Here is a 26,870-nt window from a genome sequence, read left to right as displayed (position 1 = left end):
GAATAATTTTAAACAACTAGCAGATAAAATTCTGGCTCCAGGCCCCATTTCCTATTGATCCCATTTCAGGACTGTCATCTTAGGTTCATTAGGTTGGAAAGTGAGTGCTGAATAATGGGGTGTTAAGAGAATTCACATGTGTATCTTATAAATATTCTATTTTTCTTGTTTGTACCAAATAAAATAGTTTTATCCCACTTACTAATCTTTGCAATGCAAATCTGGAGTCAACGGAACATTTTCAAAATGTAATACTATTCAAAAAAAACCAATTTCATGCTGATTTTATCTCACTACATTTTTCTGGAAATGAGAACTGTAGCAGCACATCATTTCGCATAAAAATAAATGCCTTGATACCTTTAATTTTAGCTTCAACAAATAGCAAATGTCTCAGCAGTTATGTTGCAAGTTGTGTTGTCATGTAGTCTTACTGATGTCTATCAATGCTGGTTAGAGTCCATGGAAAAGGAAATTTTGCTTAGCAGAATACTCACCCCAAGGTAATTGCCATCAATGAACACGACAGGGAGAGAAGGAGTTTCAGAAACTCGTCGGCAGCGCTCATCTAACTCTTTTCCATATTCTCCATTCAGAGCTATGTTTTTCTCCTCAAATTTTACTCGATGATTTTGAAAGATTTTCCTCACCAATTCACATCTCTCAAAAGTTGTCCTTACCACACGAAGGCAAGTGGTATAAATCACAACGCGGTCAAATTCTAGGTCCGTTGATGGTTGCTGAAGGGAAAACATTGTAGTGTAAATATATTTGCTTTAACATTCTTGTATGTTATTATCTTGAGATAATTAACAAATCCTAGAAAGTGTCTTACACATTAAAGTATGCAATAAAAGTTGAATGAACACCTTATTTATCAATTTGAAGATCTTTCGTTCTTTTTTTTTTTTTTTTTTTTTTTGAGGCAGGATCTCCTTATATAGTTCAGACTGGCCTTGAACTTACTATGTAGCCCAGGTTGGCCTTAAACTTGCAGCAATCTTGCCTCAGCCTCCCGAGTGCAGGGACTACAGGCGTGTACCACCAAGCCCAGCAAAGACATTTCTTTTTAAATTAGAACATCTATACTTGAGATAGGGTAGAGATAACAATCAATATAATTTAAATGGCTAGGGGTTTACATATATATAAAAACTAAATATATCAATATAATTTATTTTTTTTATCTTAGTAACACATCAAATAATAGCATATCCTCAAACTGGTGATGTCTTGCACAAGGTGCCTTGCAATAAAATAATGAATGAGTCTTTTTCTGATCTTTTATAGCCATGGTTCAATTACTAAATCTGCTTCTTCAACCCAAAGTACAGTATATCACAGAGTAGTCAGGTTTAGCATTTAACCAGTTGGAAATTCTTCTACATCTCAATTTATCAAATTTTATAGTCTTTTGAGATTATTATTTGGAATAATAAGACATGTATCATGGGATTGTTCTGCGGTTGAAGTAGCACAACACATGTTCACATCTAGTATTGAGTGACAGGGCACCTGTGACTCTGCCACAGGAAAAAAGGACCGAAGGGCCAGAAAGGGAGTGTACAGAATACAATGGAAGTGGGCAGGTGTCAAACCAAAGCATGAAGAAACTAGCAACCAAAAGAAAGAACAGGACACACTGGAGTAGAGGCAAGCAACACTGATAACTTAGGCCTTGCATGATAATCTTTTTCTGTTTCCTGCTAAATCAGACACAAGTGACTGATTGCTTGGAAAATCCATCCTAGCACTGCTAGAGTGTGTTAATGGACTATACCAGGTAGGTCCTGACATCAACAGGAAAGCCCAGACTTTAGTCACTGAACAGAATATAACTGTGGCATGAGACCAAGGATTACCTGAGTCTTCACAGGGCTACAGTTGCTAACAACACAATCACACAATTTGCAATACCCTGTGAAGTCAAAATTGTGATTGGAAACAATTCCAGGTGGCTAAATATTAAAACCATCCATATAAAGCATCACCACTCCATATACAAAAACATCAGACCACTCTGCCAAGATGCACATGGAAATACAGGACTAAAAAGGGGCAAGGTCAAAAAGATATCAGTGCAGTGAACTCTACCTCATAGAGAGAAGCCTTTTCCTAAGGATAAAATTTATTTATTTATTTATTTATTATCATTTTATTGGTACATTTTAGGTGTACAATATAATGACATTCATCATTGGAGATATGCACCTTTACATACTCTCTTGGTTCTTATTTTTCCCCCTACCCTGCCCTCCCTTCAACCCTTCCATCCCTCACTATTTACAAAGACTTTGGTTCCAATTTTTCATTTTCTCATATAAATTCCATTCCCTTCTTTCCTTTCCCCGACCCCTCCCACTTCCCCCTCCCCTTTGCCTCTTTCCTTCCTATTTCACATCATCTATTATACCTTTTAGTCCTTATTTACACTTTCAGTTTCTCACACTAGAGAAACAATTCCATATTTACACGTGTCCTATTTATTTCACTTAAAGAATATCACCTCAATGTGCAACCATTTAGCAATAAATGCCTCTAATTTCTCATTTCTGAAGGCTGAGTAGTACTCCATTTTATTTTAAAAAACCACATTTTCTTTATCCAGTCTCCAGTTGTTGGGCATTTGTGCTGTTTCCAAGTTTTGGCTATTACAGATTGTGCTGCTATGAACTTGGGTGCACATATATCACTGTGGTATGATTCTTTTAATTCTTTGGGGAAGATACTTAGCACGGGAATACCTGGGTCAAATGGGACTTCCAGTACTAGTTCTTTGAGGTATCTCCATACTGATTTCCACAGTGGTTGCACCAGTCTACACTCCCACCAGCAGTGGAGCAGGTTTCCTCTTTCCCCACAGCCCTGCCAGCATTTGTTATTGGTTGATTTCATTATAGCAGCCATTCTTTCTGGTGTGAGGTGTAATCTCAGCATTGTTTTAATTTGCATCTCTCGAATGACCAGTGATGTTGAACATTTTTTCATGTATTTATTTGCTATTTCTACTTCCTTGTCTGAGAAATGTCTGCTCATTTCAGATGCCTATTTTTGGACTGGGTCTTTAAATTTGGGAGGTCTGATCTTTTTAAGTTCTTTATAGATTCGAGATAGTAGACTTTGTCTGAGGAAAAGCAGGTGAAGGTATTTTCCCCACATTGAGGGTTTTCTCTTCACACTGATGGTGGTTTCTCTTGCTGTGCAGAAGTCTTTTAATAAGAAGAGATCCCACTTGTTGATTGTTTGTGCTAGTTCATGGGCAACTGAGGTTTTGTTCATAAAATCTTTTCCTACACTGATGTCTTCAAGAGTTCTACCTAACCTCTGTTTCAACTGGTTCAGCATTTCTATTTTAATATTTAGATCTTTAATCCATTTTGATTTTAGTTTAGTGCATGGCAAGAGGTATAGGTCTAGTTTTAATCTTTGGCAAGTTGAAACCCAATTTTTCCAACACCATTTATTAAAGAGGCTATCTTCCCTCCAGTGAGGGTGTTTGGCTCCTTTATCGAAGATAAGATGGCTGAGTGTCTCTGGCGTTGTTTCTGCATCTTCTAATCTGTTCCACTGGTCCTCAGGTCTGTTTCTTTGCTGGTATCATGCTCTTTTTATTACAGTAGCTTTGTAGTATAGTTGCAGGTTGGGGATTGTGATACCCCCTGCCATATCTCTGTTACCTAGAATTGCTTTTGCTATTCTGGGTCTCTTCTTCTTCCAAATGAATTTTTGGATTGTTTTCTCAAAGTCCATGAAGTATGCTGCTGGGATCTCAATTGGAATTGCATTGAATCTATATAGCAGTTTTGGAAGTATGGCCATTTTCACTATATTGATCCTTCCTAGCCAGGAGCTGGGCACATCTGTCCATTTTCTGATATCATCTTCAATCTCTCTTTTCAGAATGCTCTAGTTTTCAGAGAAGAGGTGTTTGATTTCTTTCATTAGGTTGATTCCTAGGTGTTTCAGTTTTTTGGATGCTATTGTGAAAGGAATTATTTGCCCTATTTCTCTCTCAGTGAGTCTGTCATTGGTGTAGAGGAAAGCTATTGATTTTTGTGTGTTGACCTTGTAACCAGCTACTTGACTGAATTTGGTTATTAAGTCTAGGAGACTTTTGGTGGAATTCTTAGGGTCTTCTATATACAGTATCATGTCATCTGGAAATAGTGACAATTTGAATTCTTCATTTCCTATCTTTATTCCTTTTATTTCTTTCTCTTGTCTAATTGCCATGGCTAGTGTTTCCAAAACTATATTGAACAAGAGTGGTGATAGTGGATATCCTTGACTTGTTCCTGATTTTATTGTGAAGGATTTCAGTTTTTGACCATTTAGTATGATATTGGCTGTTGGTTTTTCATAGATGGCTTTTATCATTTTGAGGTAGAGACCACCTATTCCAATTTTTTGTAGGGTTTTTATCATAAATGCATGTTGGATTTCGTCAAATGCTTTTTCTGTGTCTATGGAGATAATCATATGGCTTTTGTCCTTGGCTCTATTGATATAGTGTATTACCTTAACTGATTTTCATTTATTGAACCATCCCTGCATCCCTGGGATGAATCCCACTTGATCAGGGTGTATGATCTTCTTGATGATCTTCTGCATTCTGTTTGCCAGTATCTTATTAAGGATTTTTGCATCTATGTTCATGAGTGAAATTGGCCTATAGTTCTCGTTTTCAGTTGGGTCTTTCTCTGCTTTGGGGATCAAGGTGATGCTTGCTTCCAGGAATGAATTTGGGAGTATTACTTCTCTTTCAATTTCATTGAAGTGTTTAAACAGTAGTGGCAGTAGTTCCTCTCTAAATGTCTTGTAGAATTCTGCAGTGAAGCCATCAGGGCCCGGGCTTTTCTTAGTTGGTAAGTTTTTAGTTATGTTTTCAATTTCATTGGTTGATATTGGGTTGTTTAGAATTTTTAAGTCTTCTTCATTCAACTTTGGTAATTCATATGTATCTAGGAATCTGTCCATTTCTTCTGTGTTGTCCATCTTATTGGCGTATAGGTTCTGGAAGTAGGTATTGATGATCCTCTGGATTTCTGCTGAGTCTGTTGTCATTTCACCCTTTTCATTCCTAATTGCATGGATTTGGGCCTTTTCTTTCCTTTTTCTGATATAGTTGGCTAAGGGTTTGTCAATTTTGTTGATTCTTTCGAAGAACCAACTCTTGGCTTCATTGATTTTTTGTATCATTCTCTTAGTCTCCATTGCAATGATTTCTCCTCTGATCTTTATAATTTCTTCCCTTGTATGAGCTTTGGGGTTGTCCTGCTCTTCTTTTTCTAGAAGCTTGAACTTCAGCATCAGGTTGTTTAATTGGGCTCGTTCTGTTTTCCTAATATGCATATTCACTGCTATGAATTTCCCTCGTAAGACTGCTTTCATTGTGTCCCATAGATTCTGATATGTTGTATTGTCATTGTCATTTAATTGAAGGAACTGTCCAATTTCTTCTTTAATTTCCTCTGTGACCCATTGGTTATTCAGAAGTGTTTTGTTCAATTTCCATGTGTTTTTGAAATTTTTCCAGTTTCTTTTGCTATGGATCTCCAATTTCATCACACTATGGTCTGATAATATACAGGGGATAACTTCAATTCCTTTGCACTTACCTAAATATGTTCTGTGATCTAGTATGTGGTCTATTTTGGAGAATGACCTGTGTGCACCTGAAAAGAATGTATATTCTGATTTTGTGTTGTGAAACACTCTGTAATCATCTGTTAAGTTCATATGTTCTAGTGTTTGATTGAGTTCTAGTGTTTCATTGCTTGTTTTTTGTCTAGTTGATTTATTTGTTTGTGACAGTGGGGTATTGAGGTCCCCACTATTATTGTATTAGTGCTTATATGGTTTTTCATGTCCATTAGTGTTTGTTTTATATAGTTGGGTGCACTAGTGTTTGGTGCATTTATATTAGTGATTGTCATCTCTTCTTCTTGGACTGTTCCCTTTACAAGGATATAATGTCCTTCTTTGTCTCTCTTAATCAGTGTGGGTTTGAAATCCACTTGATCTGCAAAGAGGATAGCTACTCCTGCTTTTTTTCATTTTCCAGTCACATGGAGTATTGTTTTCCACTTTTTAACTTTCCGTCTATGAGTTTCTTTTTGAATTAAGTGTGTTTCTTTTATGCAGCATATTGTCGGATCTTGCTTCTTGACCTATTCTGCCAGTCTATTTCTTTTGATTGGTGAGTTGGGACCTTTAACATTGATGGTTATAACTGATACATATTGAGTTATCATTGTCATGACTTTTTCTTTTAGTGTGATCCACCCCCTTTGCTTTTAATTTTTTGTTGTGCCAGTGGATTCATTCTGCTGGGCTTCCTGGGGTTGTGATCCTCATTGTCTTTTCCTAGGATTTTATCTAAAATTTTTTGGAGTGCTGGTTTGGTATTCATGAAGTTCCTAAGGTGCTTTTTGTTATGAAAGTATCTTATTTCACCGTCAATTTTGAAAGATAGTTTTGCAGGTTACATCAATCTGTGTCAGAGGTTGTTTTCCTTTAGGGCTTGAAACACATCACTCCAAGGTCTTCTTGCTTTGAGGGTTTCTGTTGAGAAGTCTGCTGTGATTCTGATGGGCTTTCCTTTGCATGTGATTTGTTTCTTTTCTCTAACTACTTGTAGAATTTTGTTCTTCTGTTGGGTTTCTGGAATCTTAACAATTATATGCCTATGTGTTTTTTTGTTTTGTTTTGTTTTGTTTTGATCAATGCTAGATGGAGTCCTATATGCCTCACTTATCTGTATGTCAAATTCTTTTCCCCTGCTTGGGAAGTTTTCTGCCATCACTTCTGTGAACAGTTTTTTTATGTCATCTGCACTCTCTCCTGTTTCTTCATTGACTCCAATCAGTCTTATGTTATTTTTCTTTGCATCATCTAGTAGCTGCTGGATTGATTTCTCATGGTCCCTTACAATTTTAAAGAATTTTTCTTTTCCTGATCACTAATTGCAATGTTATCTTCTATATCTGAAATTCTGTCCTCACATTGGGTCATTCTGCTGCATGGACTTTCAATGGAGTTTTTAATATCCTGGTAATCTGTTTGCATCTGTTTTATGCATTCAATTTGTTTTCTGTGTTGGAATTCCATCATGTTCCTCAGCTGCTCTATTTTTTTTATCTGTATCCTCTCTAGATTTATTGATCATGTCTTGCACTATGGGCATGATCTTTGCTGTTATGTGAGAAATTATATCTGATTTCATTTTTTCCAGATCCTCTTTCATTGCTAGTTCAGGGAGTCCAGGTGGTTGAGTATCAGAGTGTTTCATCTCGTTTCTCTTTGGGGTTGCTGTAGGTGATCTGGAAGTCTGGTTCTGATGCTTGTTTACCTGTCTTCTCATTTTGATGGGGTGGGGGGATGGGGGGTGTTCCTGTTGCCCACATGGCTCACCTCCTCTCTGCTGGGAGCCACAGCACAACCACCCAGAAGCATCCTCTAAGCTGAGAGCTATGGCACAACTTCCCCTCTGGGCTGGGAGCTATGTCACACTGACCTGGAGGCCTCCTCTGTGCTGGGAGCCCAGGATAAAATTTATTAAAGATGAAAGAGCCAATTCCCTAGATAAAGTATAGCAATTAAGTTGAAAATCCAGAAGCCTCGAGGGGACAAGCAGGTACCAGAGAACAGAGGTAGGTCAGGAGAAACAGAAATTGGGGACAGACAAGGAGAGCGACATCTAAAAGAAAGAAACATTACAGAGCTTTAGGCAATTTTAGTTTCCCAGCATTTGACTCCAGTGTTTTTAGACACAACTATTCTATATGGAAGTTTAAAATACAAATTGCTATAGAAAACTGATCTCTAAATAATTGTGCCTAATTATAAATGTTTTGAAAGACCATGCAGATAAATACATCTACAGAATTACAAATTGTTAGGTATCATGAAGGAAATGTACAAATAGTTATGAGAACATTTTTCATGGTGCCTTCTCCTCTTGTCTCAGAATTCAAGAAAGTAGTTTCTAACATTTCATTTCAGAATAGAAGAATATGAAGTAGTTACAGAAACCAACTAGGTAGAGAGAGCAGGAAAAAATACTATATGCAAATGCAAACATCCTGAGATGAGGGAAGATGGCATGTTTGAAAATTTTTAAAGGTCATTTCTTGAAACACACAGAAGGAAAAATAGATTAGCCTAGACAAGTATACAAGTATATTGAATTTTACAACCACTTCAAAGATCAAGGGACTTTAACCTAAGAGAAAAGGAAAATCACAAAAGCTTTTCTAGTGGCTGATAGGGGTTGTACTGAACCAGGTTTACATTTCAAAAATATGAATGAAGTAAGGTAAATGTATATAGTTGCACACTGTAAATAGCATAGGCTAAATAAATGGTTTGCCTAGAGTTGTGTATTCCACACTTCAACTAATCAGATTCAGTCCCATTGCCAACTCCATTGGTCTGAAAACCAAAATCAATTATGGAGCAAATGTGGGATAGGAAGTATGCTGTATATTAGAATAGGCTGTTCAATAAAATGTCCTAAGAAAGATCTTATTGCACATTTTTAGTATCATTTAGAAGTAGGTTTCTGTAGGGGTAAAATGAGTGATTTCTCAGATCGTTTTCAGTTTTATAATATGAATTTTAAATGACACTGCCTTTAGCAAAAAAAAAAAATTCCCTTCTACATTTGCTTCATTTTCTTTCCCTCAACAGATTTATCTAAGCATCTGGTCAGAAAACTAAAAATAGCCTCTGAATGGTTCACTGTCCCTCTTTTCCCTTCCTGAGGGTTACCATGGGAATAGTGTGATGAAGGATGGAAGCATCACAGAAGCTACTGGGTTCTGCAGCCCACTGGTTCTCAGAGAGCTGACCCACCCAGTGACAAAGGCAGTCCATTACCTCCTTTCTGTCTGTCGATTAAAACAACTCTTTAGGGAGCTTGGAAGCCTCACAACAAAATGCAACACACATAGATATGTTGGAGCAGGATGGAAATTGCTATTTGGAGAATAAGGGGCTGCCAAAGAGCCACCCTAAGCCCTCAGCCTGCACTTTGCCCTGAAATAGCCACCAGGAAACAGTAAACACTTTTGTCACCTGCTCATCTTGAGACAATTGCAAAGTTCTCATCCACCGGAACTAACTCTGGAGATCAGGCCAAAATTTAGTCCCAACTGTTCCCCACAGAGGGCCATCCTGAAGTAGGCTCAGCACCATAGCCTGGAGCACATCCAGTGGGAATTCCTATTCCTTGTAGGTCCAGCCTCAGGCCTCCTGGAACAGGTTTTCAGCCTTTCAGTATCTCTGAAAATGAAGACCCTAGAAGTTCCCAGACAACTCCAGGAATTCTGCTCTTCAGCTTAAAACAATTTTTAAAATACATTTAAAAAATTTTTTATAACATCAATGGCAGATATAAAGCTAATACCTTTACAACTAAATTCAATTAATTGCCACAAGAATTTACATGGTGTTACTGTCTTGATTTATGGTTCTAGAAACCTAGGCTCACAGAGGTGCCTTGACAAGGTGAGAGTTAAGTGAAATTTGACCAAGTTAGAGAATAGAAACCCAGGAGCACACTTTCCAAAGTCTTTGTGGTGTCCACCTCACACAACCTCTGAACTTTTTCTGTCCCCTTCCCACAGCAAAACACTGTTAACTCACACACTGCCGGTAGACCAATTTCTTGCCCTGGAGATAATGGTTGTAATTTAAAGAGATTTGCTTCTCTACTGAATTATGATGCCATCTTTAGAGGAGATTAGCATCACACAAGGGGCATTTTAAACATTTTTGTTTGCCTGTTTAGTCTAAAAAGACTTTTGAGGTAGGTAAGTTGTGGAGATCTATTTTTCTTCTTCCTAAAGGCAAAGTGATCAGCTCGATCATACAGCATGTCAGAAGGGAAGCTGGGACTAGATCCAGATTTCTTGATTATCAGGCAGCAGGCCAACCTGGAACCAAGAACACTAATTTTAAGAAGCAGACTCTGTTATGGAAGCAAGGCTGTGGGGCTTTGCACAAAGAAGGAAAGTTTTACATCTATCACTCTCTCTTCTTCTCCATGCTGCTTTGTAAACCCGGTAGTTAAAGGAGTCTAATGAGTTGCTTCTGAGTATTAAAGTTAAATAAGTAAACTCCTGCACACCTTGCTCTGAAATCATTTCCAATTCTCATTCTTTGGACATAACATGATTTGAATGCCCAATTTTTCTGCAGGTGGTTCCTCTCTTAGCTTTCTGGACCTGTTTCCCTTTGAACCATTTAATTTTTTTCTCCTTCAGTTCTGAAGGGGAATGATGATTTTCTATGCTATGTGCCTTTTCTCACTCCTTGACCACACAATATTTTTTTGGGCCTTACAGTCAAAGTGTGGAACTTTGAGGGCAACCTCTCCTTGTCTCTCTATAAGGCACAAATTATAAAAATAACTAAAATATCAATTATGTCATGATCACTGTATATTTAGGCACTGCATACTTAGGATGGCAAATGGCATTTCACATTAACTCTATCATAAGCAATAAGAATTATAATCCAAGTTTTATAGATGAGGAAATCAAGGCTGAGAAATAAACTTAAGGTACTCAGGAGGAAAACAACAGCACCAAGATTTAAAGCTGTATCTGCCTCCTAAGTTCTTGCCCTTTCCTTAGAAAGAGGCCATACAATCTTCTTAAAAAAGCAAATGACCAAAGGGTTACATTGTTCTAGCATTGAGTGACAAGTTGTTATCATGAAGGGATGGCACCAGGAAGAATCCTAAGAATCTTATTCTCATCCCTCCCCTTCCTCCAAATCTCTGATGAAATGTTACCACTTGAGAGAGATCTTTCCTCAATACCCTATAGAAAAATCACTCTTCTTCCCTTTTAAATCTAATTTTTTAAGAGTGCTTAGTACTGTAAAATATTATACCATGTATGTTTAGTGGTTCTCTATCAATCACCATAAATAAAATTGAACCTCACTGAAGCAGAGACTTAGTTTAGTTCACTAGAATTAAGAACCCAGAATACAGCTTGGTATATAACAGATGTTCAATAAATATGTTCTGGTTTCTTTTCAACACCTTCCTTTACAATTTGCTTTGAATCCCCCTCTTAGTAACTTGACAATCTTGGATTACCTCTTTATCTTCATTTTCTTATCTGCAAAACAGGGAAACCAATGCCTACTTTGTGGGGATTTGTGACTAAATGATTCAATGAATAGAAAAACCTCTAACATGAAATCTGATTCATAATAAATACTCAATAAGTGGTATGTTTTTAGTATCAATACCATTGTTATTATAAGTGTTATTGACATATATTAGCACCATCACCACTATTGTTATAAACAGAAAGTTCATACATGCAGATACCATCAATCTCATGAACTTAATGGCAAAGTTTAACATTACAATTACACAATGAGCAAAAATAAATCCTATATTGAAGTAAATTGTCATTCATATTTGTTTGAGGTAAACCATCAATTCTAAGAGTAGAAACAGTAGATGCAACATATTTATCAGATGTCATAAAAATCCCTAACCAGTTGTACCTGATGACATGAGAGAAATTCATGACCATAATCTATGCAGACAAAGATTTTTGTAGAGTGTGATTTCTGTTTGGTTAATTTTCCTAGATCATACATTTAAACCAATTTCAATTATTTCCTTAGAAATTGTGTTTGTCCAAATCAACAACTGGATATTAATGGTAAATTTGATAAACCTACTGAATCTTCCAAACCATGCTGCTTTTACAGCACACCTGAGTTATTTCAAATGAAGATGCACTCTGTTCCCATCATGGAGACATTAGAAAGGGGTCATAGTTCTGTCAATTCAATATTAGTCAAGCATGGGAAGATTACACTTGAAAATCTAGATTTTCTTCTTCCTTTCAAAAAGCAAAAATCTGACCACACTATTTTATTATGTCCTTGCACACAAAAAGTAACTAGAACTTGGCAGCAGCCACCTCCTTTCTATGGTACATGTCTCTTGATCCCATATACATACATACATATTCCCCTCTATATAGATAATGTCACTCAAAGACACTGGAGGCATCACCCCTTTAAACTGGAGTTTGTCACAAAGCATCTGGGCTAGTTCATTCACACATACATTTTATACGGGAGACCCACACAGTTTAATTATTTGAATCCAACTTTTCTTTAGAAAATAACATTGTTCAGTAGAATGAAACCCAATCTTGAGCCAGCCCTTTAGCACTCAGTAGCTGTGATGATTAATTGCATGGGTCAACTTTTCTAGGCACATTAATTCTGAGTTTGTCTGTGAATTGAAATTAACATTTGAAAGCAATAGCCCTCCCCAATATAAGTAGGCATTGGACAATCTGTGAAGGACCTGAATAGAACAGAAAGACAGAGGAAGGTTGTATTTGTCCTCTCTTTCTACAGAGCTCTTGAACTAAGATTTGAATCTTGCTCTGACCTCAGTTTTTCCAGTTCACATTTCAGATTTATCCAACTTTGCAGATAGAACCAATAGCAAAGTGAATTCCAAAATCACTCTATTCAAGGCCATCCAATCCCAAAGTGATGAGCTTACAACAGTAAAATCCAGGCAGCAAATGAATCAGAAATATTTCTGCAAACGGAGATATTTAAAAATAGATTTCCTTCTCATTTTCTGAAATATTCAGATTGTAAATCCAGAAGGAGGAGGCCTAAAATATTGAGCAATGCCATCAGAATAAGTGGTGATATAGCCCTCTACTAGCTATTTTCATAATGCCTTTCATCTTACTTAAAAAAAAAATTGGTACTTTTTCTTAAAAAGGAAGTGTCCTTTCTTTTCACTGTCCTAAATGTGTACATATCATGAAAAAATATCAAACAATAAAAGATTAAAGTTATCTTCAACTTTCTACATCAAGGAAAATGCTGGAATAAGCCAATTTTTAGAATGTATTTGGATGTGATAAGAATCCACATTAAAGGCTGAAATGCCTGTATTTCATCTCACCTCAATACATTCATAAGTTCCAGTGTAATGAGAAGTAATCATAGTTCCTATGGAATTCCTGGAATAGATTGAGAACTGAGAGAATGCAGCAAAGCTAGTGTACATTCAGAAATTGAGAAAATGGAACCCAGCCTCAGGAAAGTTCCCTATTCCTACCTCCTCCTTCAGCTTCTAGGGCTAACAATCTTGTCACTATGACTACACTGTGAATTATGGTCCCACTTCACCTAAATATATTCTTCCTCCGATTCTTAATGCATGCAGGGGCAGAAATTGCTAGAGAACATTTTGAGAAGACTGGCAGTCAATACAAGAAGTTGACATATGTATTTTATGAATTGTGAGTCTGTTAATTCTATAAGTAATATAGTTATAACTATTATCTTAACTGTACAAGTGAAAAAAATGAGGCACAGAGAATTACGTGTCTAGCCTAAAGTCCAAAAACTACCAAATAATGAAGCTAGAGTTTAATCTAAGTAATCACAGAATTCAAATCTTGTAAATTATTTACTCACTGAACTCTGTCAATACTTCCATCTCATTTGCTAAAAACCTAAGAAGTTGGAGGGACTAAGAAAGGATTTCTAAATCCTAAAGTTTCATAAAAAAAGATTTGAAATAACTAGTGTCCTAATTTTTTATTATTATTATAAAAAATTATCTCAAATTTAATGGCCTAAAACAAGAAATACTATTATCTTATACTTCTAGGCCAAAGGGCATAACATTGAGTTACAACAGCCCATCCCATGTTTTTCTACTGTAAATTTGTACTTTAGCATAATAGTAGCTGGCTGTGTGTCTCAGTAGCTGGGCCTGGGGAATACAGAAACCAATCTTTGCATTTATCCATTTACTAGGATGAACAGCAAGATCTGTGCATGTGTGCAAAAGTGTCAAACTTGGATTTTTACCCACATAATGCTGGGCTAAAAGGTTTTGCATATGTTTACCTGAGCATCATGGGGGTAAAATACACCCACACCACTCTTCTGTTATTAAAATATATATATTTACCATGATGGAATGTGGATGTCACTTACAGTAGCTGTGCCTGGGGAAAGCAAAAAACCCATCTGTGCATTCACCTACTTGGTAGACAAATGACAAGGTGTGTACAAGAGCTCCAAAGCAGCAACAAGGGAGTTTTAGCCATGAAATACTCATTGCTAAATTTCTGTGTACTTAGAATTTGTTCTTTAAAAAGTTTTCTTTTTAATTTTTCTGGTAGAAGTAGCCCAATTCAATACAATGGCATATGAAAAACCAGATTTGCAAGTTTGGGAAGAGGCCAAAAATGAATCATCATATTACTCATGCATAGATGATGAAAAAGATAATGACTTTGATATTGGCCATCTGAGCAGAAATTCTTGTGATAGTGAAATAGACCGAGAATCAACCAATACAGATACAGGGAATGCACACCTCCTTGATTCAGATGACAAATAAGACAGCAATGTGAGTACATATTTGACTCATTGAAATGGTGCAAAATGGTCATGCAACAAAATGAAATGATCCAATGTTATAACTAGGTCTGAAAATATAGTAAGGATCTTTGCAGAAGTGAAACCTTTTGTATGGAATAACAGCACTGCCATTCAATGTTGTAGATCGTAACAGACAAAATGCTACAAGATGTTGTGAAATACACAAATGCTAAAATACAAGTAAAATGTTTTGTATGTACCAGTAGCCATATTCAAAAATGTAACTCTTATGACACCTCACTCACTGAACTAAAAGCATTCATATATCTGCTATACTTAGCAGGGCTTTCTCATAGTAATCTCAGGAATGGAAAAGTGATCAATGTAGGCTTCAGGTTTGTAGAATTAACAATGACACTGAGGAGATTTGGTTTTCTTCAAATTTGCCTGAGGTTTGATGACAAAACCACTCACCAAGAAAAAGAACTGATACTCTGAATGCTATCTGCTCATTGTTTGAGGGATTTGTGGGTAATGGTCAAACAATTTACACACCTTCTGAATAAATGACTGGTGATGAACATTTTGCAGTATTTCATGGTCACTGTAGTGTCAGGGAGTATATGTCAAAAGAATCTTCAAAATATGGCATAAAAGTTTATGTACTTATAGATATGAAGACTTATTATACTTTCAATTTAGAAATCTATCCTAGAACTTAGACACTAGGTCCTTATTCATATAGTAGTAAACCAAGTAATACTGTGAACAGACTTGATGCTCCCATCTCCCAAACTAATCAGAATGTGACATTTCACAATTGGTTTACCAGTTTCTAATTGATGTCAAATTTGCTAACAGAGCACAAGTTGACCAGCGTAGGAACTTTACACAGGAATAAAATAGAAATCCAAAAGAAATGTTACAATTTCAAAACAGAGAATTATATGGTACAATCTTTGAATTTCAAAAAGATATAACATGGTCCTCATATATGGCAAAGTAAAACAAACTGGTACTGCTGATGTCAACATTGCACCATGATGGAAGTATTTATAGGGAAACCTTGAGAACCTCAGAAGCCTGAGAGGGTAATTTTCTACAACAAAACCAAAGACTGTTGATGAGTTATGCAGCAAATATGATGTCACTCTAAACACAAAGTATTGGCCAATGCTTGTGTTTTACTCGATCCTAAACATGTGTGGCATAAATAGTTTGATAGTTTACAAAGAAAATAATAAATGCAAAATACCATGGAGAAATTGTCTTAGAGAATTAGGACTGGAACTCATAAGAGATCATTTACAGCAGAGGAAAAACAAAATGTTTCTGCCCAGGGAACTATGTAAAATAATTGTGGAGCACATTGGTGAGCTGACAGGTGAACAGGCAGGGGAAGCATCACAAAGACCTACTACAACAACAGGAGAACAAAAATGATGTCACCTGTGCCCTACAAAAAAGGACAAGAAAACAAAATATACATGATATAAGTGTAACTGAGACATGTGCACGGAACATGCTGTTTTCATGTGTGAAGACTGCCTTGTGTGTGACAGTTAAAGAAAAAAATTATTTCTGTAGTAGACTTTCGTGTGTATTTCCATTATAGTTCACATGGGTTTTTATTTCTGATGTTATCATTTAGGTTTTTGTAAGCAAGTAAACAGCTGATGTGAAAATGTTGATGTCTACTCTAAGCATTCATTACATATTTGATATTTTATTTTATTGATATCATATTTTTCTGCTAAATGCAAGTTGTACAATCTCCTGACAAAAGAAGAAGACAAAAGAGGTGAGAAACTCAATGTAAGCAAAACATGTGTATGGAACGTGCTGTTGTCATGTGTGAAGACTGCCTTAGGTGTGATAATTGAAGTAAAGATTTTTTTGTAGAGTGCTATTGGTATTTTCATTGTAGTTCATATAGGAATTTATTTCTGTTTTTACTTTTTAGATTTTATACAACAAAAAACAATTGATGTTGAAAATTTTGATGCTTTTTTATAAACACTCAATAAATTTAAAAAATTCAATACTTATCTTTTAATATTTTTCCTGTTAAGTACTCATTGTTTAATATAATAAATCTCATAAAGTTAACAATTCATCAATATTAATATTCTAAAGAATAAACTTTGATATTATATACCCACAACAATTCACCTTGATGACAAAATTGACATTATGCCCCTGAGGCTAGAAGTCAGAAATACTAAATGCATTTCAATGATGGCAATCAAAGTGTCACCAGGGTCACACTCTCTTCAAAGGCTCAGGGGAATATTCCTTTCCTTACCTGTCCCAGCTTCTAGAGGTCACTCTGTTTCTGGAATCATGGCCCTTTTTTCCACCTTCAAACCATACTACTTCAATTTCTGGTTCCCCTCTGCCTGGCCTTACTAACTCCCTTTTAAAAGGATCTTTGAATTACTTTGAATTATATTCTTCTCATGCAAAAAGCTTGGATAACTTTTCATTTCAATATCCCTAGCTCAATTATATATCTTGTGAGTCTCTTTTACTGTAAGATCACATAGCCATTGGTTCTGGGGATAAGAAGGCAGAATGCTTTTTGACAGAAGGGCATATAGCAGCCTACCACAGATAGACAGATGATAGATGATAGATGATAGATAGATAGATAGATAGATAGATAGATAGATAGATAGATTTTAAAGTATCAGATTGTAGGTATAGGAAAAAAAGGACTTTAAACTACACAATCTTCCAAGAAAAAAGAAACTTAAAGATTAGCTAGCACAGGTGCCAGGCCACGTCCACCCCACAGTGAGGTCACAAAGGCGTCTTGCAGGCCACCCCCATCGGACGCTCTCTAAGCTGCCATCCTCCAGAAGAGACAAGCAGTTTGAAGCCCCGAGGCTGTTCCAGGCCACGCCCATGCCACGGTGAGGTCCGCTTAGCCTCACGGGAGCCTCCACGCCCAGTCCCCCCCACCCCCCCGCCCCCCCGCGCGCCTGATACATTCCGGCTTTTCTGCTACCTGGTCCCACACTACACAGGCACAGGAGATTATAAAGACCCTTGTCCTGAGCGCCACAGAAAGAGGGACTCTCAGGCTGCTCCATGAAAACTGAAGCTCAGCAGAAAAGTAAAGAGAATCTCTACAATAAAGGCACATCAGACCACTGTACTTGGTCTGCTGCTGCCTTGCTGAGACTCATTGACTCGTATATGCACAGGGATTCCTACGTTGCCTACTGTGACAGCAGAGACACCCTGAAGGAGGCCCATAATTTCTATTCCTATTTGCAAAAAAGAAAAAAAATTTTTTTCTCTTATTTTTAATTCTTAATTTTTACTTTTTTTCTACTCTTCAAAGTTTTACTTTTCTTTCTTTTCTTTCTTTTATCTTTTCTTTCTCTCTCACTCATTCTCTCACTGTCCCACATTGCTCCTTATCTCCCCATTTGTTCCTTTCTGCACTGAATTTGGATTTCTCCCTTATTGTTTTTTTTCTTCTCTTTTTCCTTCTCTTGATTATCATTAGGTTTAAAGGAAAGTAAATTCGGTATCTAGCCTTCCTGTTGCTGTTAGATGATTCTATTCACATCTTTGTTCTTTCATTCTGCCTTTTTCTCTTGCCTTTAACAATTTCTTAGAGTTTGTGTGATCTTTCTGTGTCTTCTGGACTCACCGCTAATCTTACATGTTCTTTCTACCTGTCCCTCCCTCCCCAACTCCTTTTAACTCCCCACTCCGAAGGGGAAAGATGCTATATTGAAGAGTTTATTCATTGTAAAGTTATGTTGGGTTGGTCCTTGGTTTTAACTTAACTCACATAGTTAAATATGATAGATTAATAACTACCACAAATTGTCATTTTCTAAGCTGTGCTTGATGCTGTGGTATTGCTGAATATATCATTTGGGCTAAAATGTTGTGATTGATCTAATTAGTTTTCCTTCCTGATAAAAGAAAAATAAAATAGCTTCAGAGTCATTAGAGTCTCAAAACCCAAACACAAGCTATATCTGGAAGACACCTCTGAAAAGCAATCATTCCACAAGGATTTTAAACACAAGCAACAAAGATACCTACATTAAGCAATTTTGAAATATCAACCCAGGAATTAAACCAAGGACAGTACCAAAAACAAAAATGAGAAGACACTTAAGCAAGGCACAAACGCAGGCTTCCATGCCACAAAAAGGAAATTCTGGGGGAAATGAGGTGGAAAAGTCTGAAAAGCAACCACTTGGACACCCTGAATTGATAGCACAGGAAGTAACAAAGCAGATGCATGAGGCTCTAGAAAATTTCAAAACAGAAATAATCTCCCAGATAAATACAGACATGGTGAGCAGAGTGAAAGACAGGATTAGATGCTCTAGAGCAGAAGCAAATAAGAAAATAGATGAGATCGGAAACATGCTGGAAGCCATGAATACCCACCATAAGAAAGAAATGGAAACCATGATCACCCAACATAAGAAAGAAATGGAATCCATGAAACAGATTCAGGAGATTAAAAACTCCAGTGAAAGCATGCAGAGCAGACTAAGAGAATCTGAAGACAGAATATCAGATATAGAAGACAGGATTGTGGTTAAGGACCATGAAAACAGAGATCTCTTCAAAATAGTAAAGGACCATGAGAAATCAATCCAACAGCTGCTAGATGATGGAAAGAAGAATAACATAAGACTGATAGGAGTCCATGAAAAAACAGGAGAAAGTACAACAGACATAAAAAACTGTTCACAGAAGTAATAGTAGAAAACTTCCCAGACAGAGGTAGAGAATTTAATGTACAGATAAGTGAGCCATATAGAACTCTAACCAGCCATGAACAAAAACAATCTACACCTACACATATAATAGCCAAGATCCCAGAAACCCAACAGAAGAACAAAATCCTACAGGAAGTTAGAGAAAAGAAACAAATCACCTACAAAGGAAAGTCCATCGGAATCATGGCAGATTTCTCAACACAAACCCTCAAATCAAGGAGGGCCTGGAGTGAAGTATTTCAAGCCCTAAAAGAAAATAACTTCCAACCTAGACTGTTGTATCTGGCAAAATTATCTTTCAAAATCAATGGGGAAATTAGATACTTCCAAACAAAGAACACCTGAGAAATTTTGTGAACACCAAACCAACACTCCAAACAATTTTAGGCAATATCCTAGAAAAAGACAATGAAGGTCACAACTCCATGAGGCCCAGCAGAGTGAAGGCACCACACAAGGTAAAACACTAAAGTGAAAGGGGGGAAAATAAGAAATAAAAGAGCCAACAAGAGTAAAACATCATGAAAAGGATGAGTCAATATCTGTCAATTATAACTATCAATGTTAATGGCCTCAATTCACCAATCAATAGAAATAGACTGACAGAATGGGTTAAGAAGCAAAACCCAACAATATACTGTATACAAGAAACACACTTAACTCAAAAGGAAATCCATAGACTGAAAGTAAAAGGATGGAAAACAGTTCTCCATGAGACAGGAACCCAGAAAAAAGCAGGCATAGCAATCTTATTTGCAAAGTAGATTTCAAACCAAATCTAATTAAGAGAGACAAAGATGGTCACTACATCCTTGTGAAAGGAACAATCCAAGAGAAAGAGATGACAATCCTAAATATATATGCACCAAACACAAATGACCCCAACTATACAAAACAAATATTAATGGACATGAAAAACCAAATAAGCACTAACACAATTGTAGTGGGGGACCTCAACACCCCTCTATCACAAGTAGACAGATCAACTAGAAAAAAATTAACAATGAAATTCTAAAACTGAACTAAGCTATTGAACAAATGGACTTAATAGATGTTTACAGAGTGTTCCACCCCACAAAATAAGAATACACATTCTTTTCAGCTGCACATGGGTCATTCTCCAAAATAGATCACATGCTAGCTCCTAGGACATATCTAAGTAAATGTAAAAGAACTGAATTTATCCCCTGTATATTATCAGACCATAGTGCAAGACAATTGGAGATCAATACAATAAGAAACTGCAAAACTCCCACAAACACATGGAAATTGAACAACACCCTCCTGAACAACCAATGGAAATTGGTTGGATATATTGGAAATTGTCAATTGGACAGAGGAAATTAAAGAAGAAATTAGACAGTTTCTACAAGTAAATGATAATCCCAGTACAGCATACAGGAACCTGTGGGACACAATGAAAGCAGTTCTATGTGGGAAATTCATAGCAGTGAATGCCCATATTAGGAAAACAGAGAGAACTCAGTTAAATAACCTAATGCAGAACCTCAAGCTCCTAGAAAAAGAAGAGCATAACAAACCCAAACCTCATACAAGAAAGGAAATTATAAAGATCCGAGCAGAAATCAATGCAATGGTGACTAAGAGAATGATACAAAAAAACAATGAATCAAAGAGTTGGTTTTTTGAAAGAATAAATAAAATTGATAAACCTTTAGCCAATTTTACCAAAAAAAGGAAAGAAAAGGCTCAAATCCATGCAATTAAGAATGAAAAAGGGGAAGCCACAACAAATCCAGCAGAAATCCAGAGAATCATTAATACCTACTTTGAGAACCTGTACTCTAATAAAATGGAAAACACGGAAGAAATGGACAGATTCCTAGATACATACAAAATGCCAAAATTAAATGAAGAAGATATAGAAATTCTAAACACCCCAATAACAATGAGTAAAATTGAAAATGTAATAAAAAACTTACCAACAAAGAAAAGCCCAGGTCCCAGTGGCTTCACTGCTGAATTCTATAAGACATTTAAATAAGAACTAACACCATTACTCTTTAAACTCATCAAGGAAATTGAAAGGGAAATAAGGCTTCCAAATTCATTCCTGGAAGCAAATGTTACTTTGACTCCAAAATGAGGGAAAGACCCAACCCAAAAACAGAACTACAGACCAATCTCCCTAATGAACATGATGCAAAAATCCTCAACAACATACTGGCAAACAGAATACAGAGGGTCATCAAGAAGATCATACACCCTGACCAAGTCAGATTTATCCCAGGGATGCAAGAATGATTCAACATCCATAAATCAATACATGTAATACACTATATTAACAGAGTCAAGGACAAAAACCACATGATCATCTCAATAGATGCAGAAAAGGCATTTGACAAAATCCAACACCCATTCATAATAAAAACACTACAGAAAATTGGAATACAAGGTCTTTCTATCAACCTGATTAAGGCTATCTATGAAAAACCAACAGCCAACATCATACTAAATGGTCAAAACCTGAAAACTTTCATGCTAAAATCAAGAACAAGACAAGGATGCCCACTATCACCACTCCTGTTCAATATCATTCTGGAAACATTAGCAATAGCAATTAGAAAAGAGAAAGAAATAAAAGGAATAAAGATAGGAAAGGAAGATGTGAAACTGTCATTATTTGCTGATGATATGATACTTTACATAGAAGACCCAAAAAACTCAATCAAAAGTCTTCTAGACCTAACTGACAGATTCAGTAGAGTAGCTGGATATAAGGTCAACACTCAAAAAACAATAGCCTTCTTATATGCAAATAGCAGACCCATTGAGAGAGAAATTTGGGAAATAACTCCTTTGACAATAGCATCTAAAAAAATGAAATATCTAGAAATCAACCTAATAAATGAAGCAAAAGACCTCTCCACTGAAAATTACAGCACTCTGAAGAAGGAGATCGAAGAGGATATAAGAAAATGGAAAGATATTCCTTGTTCTTGGGTAGAAAGAACTAATATAATGAAAATGGCCATATTTCCAAAACTACTATATATATTCAATGCAATGCCAATTGAAATTCCAACAATATACTTCACAGAACTAGAGAAAACAATCCAAAAATTCATTTGGAACCAGAAGAGACCTAGAATAGTAAAAGCAACTCTAGGTAACAGAGACATGGCTGGGGGTATCACAATCCCCAACTTGAAACTATACTACAAAGCTACTGTGATAAAAACAGCATGGTACTGGCAAAGAAACAGACCTGAGGATCAGTGGAATAGATTAGAAGATGCAGAAACAACTCCAGACATACTCAGCCACCTCATCTTTGACAAAAGAGCCAACCACCCTCATTGGAGGAAAGATAGCCTATTTAATAAATGGTGTTGGAAAAACTGGATTTCAGCCTGTCAGAGATTAAAACTAGACCCATACTTATCACCATGCACTAAACTAAAATCGAAGTGGATTAAAGATCTAAATATTAAGTCAGAAACACTAAACTTACTGGAAGATAAGTTAGGTAGAACTCTTGATGATATTGGCATAGGAAAGACTTTATGAACAAATCTTCAGTAGCATGGGAGCTAACACAAATAATCAACAGTTGGGATCTCATTGTATTAAAAAGCTTCTGCACTGCAAGAGAAACTACTAACAGAGCTAATAAACAACCTACAATGTGAGAAGAAATATTTAGCAGCTGTAGCTCAGACAAAGGTCTACTATCTAGAATCTATAAAGAACTTAAAAAAATCAGACCACCCAAATTCAAAGACCCAATTCAAAAATGGGAATCCAAAATGAACAGACATTTCTCAGACAAAGAAGTAAAAACAGCAAATAAATATATGAAAAAATGTTCAACATCACTGGTCATTCGAGAGATGCAGATGAAAACAACGCTGTGATTCCACCTCACCCCACAAAGAATGGCTGCTATCAAGAAATCAACCAATAACAAATGTTGGTGGGGGTGTGGAGAGAACGGAAGCCTTCTCCATTTTTTGTGGAAATGTAGATTGGTGCAACCACTGTGGAAATCAGTATGGAGATACCTCAAAGAACTAGGACTACAGGTCCCATTTGACCCAGCTATTCCCCTACTGGGAATCTTCCCCAAAGAATTGAAAGAATCACACCGCAGCAATATATGTGCACTTATGTTGATAGCGGCACAGTTTGTAATAGCTAAAGCTTGGAAACAGCCCAAGTGCCCATCAACTGGACACTGGATAAAGAAGATGTGGGGTTTTTTAATAAAATGGAGTACTACTCAGCCATAAAGAATGAGAAACTAGAGACATTTATGGCTAAATGGATGCATATTGAGGCCATACTCTTAAGTGAAATAAATAGGACACACATGTGTAAATACCAAATAGTTTCTCTAGTGTGAGAAATTGAAAGTGTAAATAAGGATGAAAATGATTAAAATGAATAATTCATAATTTGAAATAAGAAAAGGTCCAAGCGTTTGGGGATGGTGAGAAGGGAAGGGGAAAGGGAAGAAGGGAAAGGAAAAATTATGAGAAAAAAATGGAATCAAACTCTGTGTAAATAGGGAAGGGTGGAGTGGGTGAAGGGTGCACAGGTAATGGGAGAAAAAATAAGAACTAAGATACATTATTTTCTAGTACAAGCACCCAATGATAAATGTAAATGTATTTTATACCTAAAATGTACCAATAAATATATATATATATATATATAAATTTTAAAAAAGATTAGCTAGCACAACTCAAGTAAATGTATGACCATCTCAAGAAAATGCTCAAAACTTCTGGTTATTAACCTATATTACTTCATTGTGCTTATCAGCATGCTTGAGAAATACAAGCTGATGACAATTCTAGTGATGTAAGTATGAAACACATTTTTCTTCCAAAATCCTCAATAAAGTCTTTGTGAATAGGACTGTTCTTTAAGTCACTACCAAAGTAATGGAAAGGGTATAAAAAAGCAAGTGAATTAAAGAGATGGAGATGATTTGCCTGTTTGTTTTCAGTCTTTGTGTCTCATCTCTCTCTCGTATATCCTTTTCAATCTTTTATCTTGCAATACATTTTGCTTCTAATTGTCAAATAAGCCAAAGAAATTGCTATGAAAACCAGGTATGAAGCACGATCAAATGAGGGAAGTACCTTGTACAACATGAAAAGGAAAATACAATTGAAAATATTTGAAATTTCTGTGTAAAGCTAGAAGTTGAAATTGCTCTACAAAGGAATCTAGATAATTTTTCAGCCCAGCTTCAAAGAGAGCAAATAACATATCAAAAGGAAGAAAGCACTGCCTTTTATCTCTTCTAAAATTTCCTCAAATTATGTTGCTTTAATGAAATTACTGAAACTGTGAGGCACATGAAGGCTGTACATGCATATGTTCAAAATAATGCTCAAAACATTAATAGTTACATCTTTTCAAATAAACTCTATACAGTACTGTTTGGGATGACTGATGTAATTATAAAAATAAAGTTTAACATTTGTTATTTATTATGGATTCAAAAGAGAGAATGAATTCAAATATTTTTTGAAAACATTCATCACAGTGTCATTATTGGAAAAAATATTTCCAGAAATGTCCCTCATTAGACTCTGCTTGTTTTTTTCCCAGAGTTCCAAACTGCAGTTGATTATAAGATTTTAGAGATTCAAGCATTAAGAAAGGGACCTAAAAATAAGTCCCATTATATGGTAGATTTTATCATGAATGATTTTTATCAGAAGCACAATCAAAAATGAAAGCAGAAAAAATTTCAGTGAGTGAACCCTACATTTTAAGCATTATGTCAATTGTTATTTGAATTATTATACTCCTCACAACATCTAGTATGCAATTGACATTTTTCCTTTTATCATTCACAAGGAAAACAAGTCATAGGGATATTGCTAGCATTCTCTTTTTTTAAATTTTATCTTATTGGTACATTTTAGATACAATATAATCACATCATCACTGCAAATTTGAACCTTTACATAATCTCTTTTGATTCTTATTTTTCCACCTTTCCCTGCCCTCCCTTTAACCCCTCTATCCTTCCCTATTTACAAAGATTTTATTTCCATTTTTTCATTTTCTCATATTCCATTCCCTTCTTTCCTTTCCCCGCCCCTCCCACTTCCCCTTCCACTTTGTCCCTTTCCTTCCTATTTCACATTATCTATTATACCTTTTAGTCCTTATTTACATTTTCAGTTTCTCACACTACAGAAACTATTCAGTATTTACACATGTGTGTCCTATTTATTTCACTTAAGAGTATCACCTCAATGTGCATCCATTTAGCAATAAATGCGTCTAATTTCTCATTTCTGAAGGCGGAGTAGTACTCCATTTTATTTTATAAAAAAACAGGTTTTCTCTATCCAGTCTCCAGTTGATGGGCAATTAGGCTGCTTCCAAGTTTTAGCTATTACAAATTGTGCTGCTATGAACATGGGTGCACATATATCCCTGTAGTATGATTCTTAGAATTGTTTGGGGAAAATATCCAGCAGGGGAATAGCTAGGTCAAATGGGACTTCCAGTCCGAGTTCTTTGAGGTATCTCCATACTGATTTCCATAGTGGTTGCACCAGTCTACACCCCCACCAGCAGTGGAGCAGGGTTCTTTTTTCCACCCAGCCCTGCCAGCATTTGTTATTGGTTGATTTCATGGCAGCAGCCATTCTTTCTGGAGTGAGGTGGAATCTCAGCATTCTTTTCATTTGCATCTCTCAAATGACCAGTGATGTTGAATACTTTTTCATATGTTTATTTGTTATTTCTAATTCTTTCTCTGAGAAATGTCTATTCATTTCAGATGCCCATTTTTGGATTAGCTCTTTAAATTTGGGAGGTCTGATTATTTAAAGTTCTTTATAGATGTTAGATAGTAGACCTTTGTCTGAAGAACAGCAGGTGAAAATTTTTTCCCACGTTGTGGGTTGTTGCTTCACACTGTTGGTGGGTTCTCTTGCTGTGCGGAAGTTTTTAATAGGAAGAAATCCCACTTGCTTATAGTTTGTGCTAGTTCATGGGCAACTGAGGTTTTATTCATAATATCTTTTCCTACACCAATGTCTTCAAGAGTTCTAACTAAGAGTTCTATTTTAATATTTATTTATTTATTTATTTATTTATTTATTTTGGTACTGAGGATCGAACTCGGGTCCTTGCGCTTGCAAAGCAGGCGATGGAACCACTGAGCTAAATCCCCGGCTCTATTTTACTATTTAGATCTTTAATCCATTTTGATTTTAGTTTAGTGCATGGTGAGAGATATAGGTCTAGTTTTAATCTTTGGTGAGTTGAAACCCAATTTTTCCAGCACCACTTATTAAAGAGGCTATCTTTCCTCTAGTGAGGGTGTTTGGCTCCTTTATTGAAGATGAGATGGCTGAGTATGTCTGGCATTGTTTCTGCATCTTCTAATCTGTTCCACTGGTCCTCTGGTCTATTTCTTTGCCAGTACCATGCTGCTTTTATCACAGTAGCTTTGTAGTAGAGTTTCAAATTGGGGGCTGTGATACTCCCTGCCATGTCTCTGTTACCTAGAATTGCTTTGGCTATTCTGGGTCTCTTCTTGTTCCAAATGAATTTTTGATTGTTTTCTCAAGGTTCGTGAAGTAAGCTGCTAGAATTTCAATTGGAATTGGGTTGAATCTATATAGGAGTTTTGGAAGTATGGCCGTTTTCATTATGTTGATCCTTCCTACCCAGAAGCAGGGGATGCCTTTCCATTATCTG

This window comes from Heterocephalus glaber, unplaced genomic scaffold (assembly GCF_053883595.1).
Source record: "Heterocephalus glaber isolate CG9 unplaced genomic scaffold, H.glaber_assembly_v1.0 deba00001509, whole genome shotgun sequence".
Taxonomy (NCBI): Eukaryota; Metazoa; Chordata; class Mammalia; order Rodentia; family Bathyergidae; genus Heterocephalus; species Heterocephalus glaber.
This window is presented reverse-complemented; position numbering follows the sequence as displayed.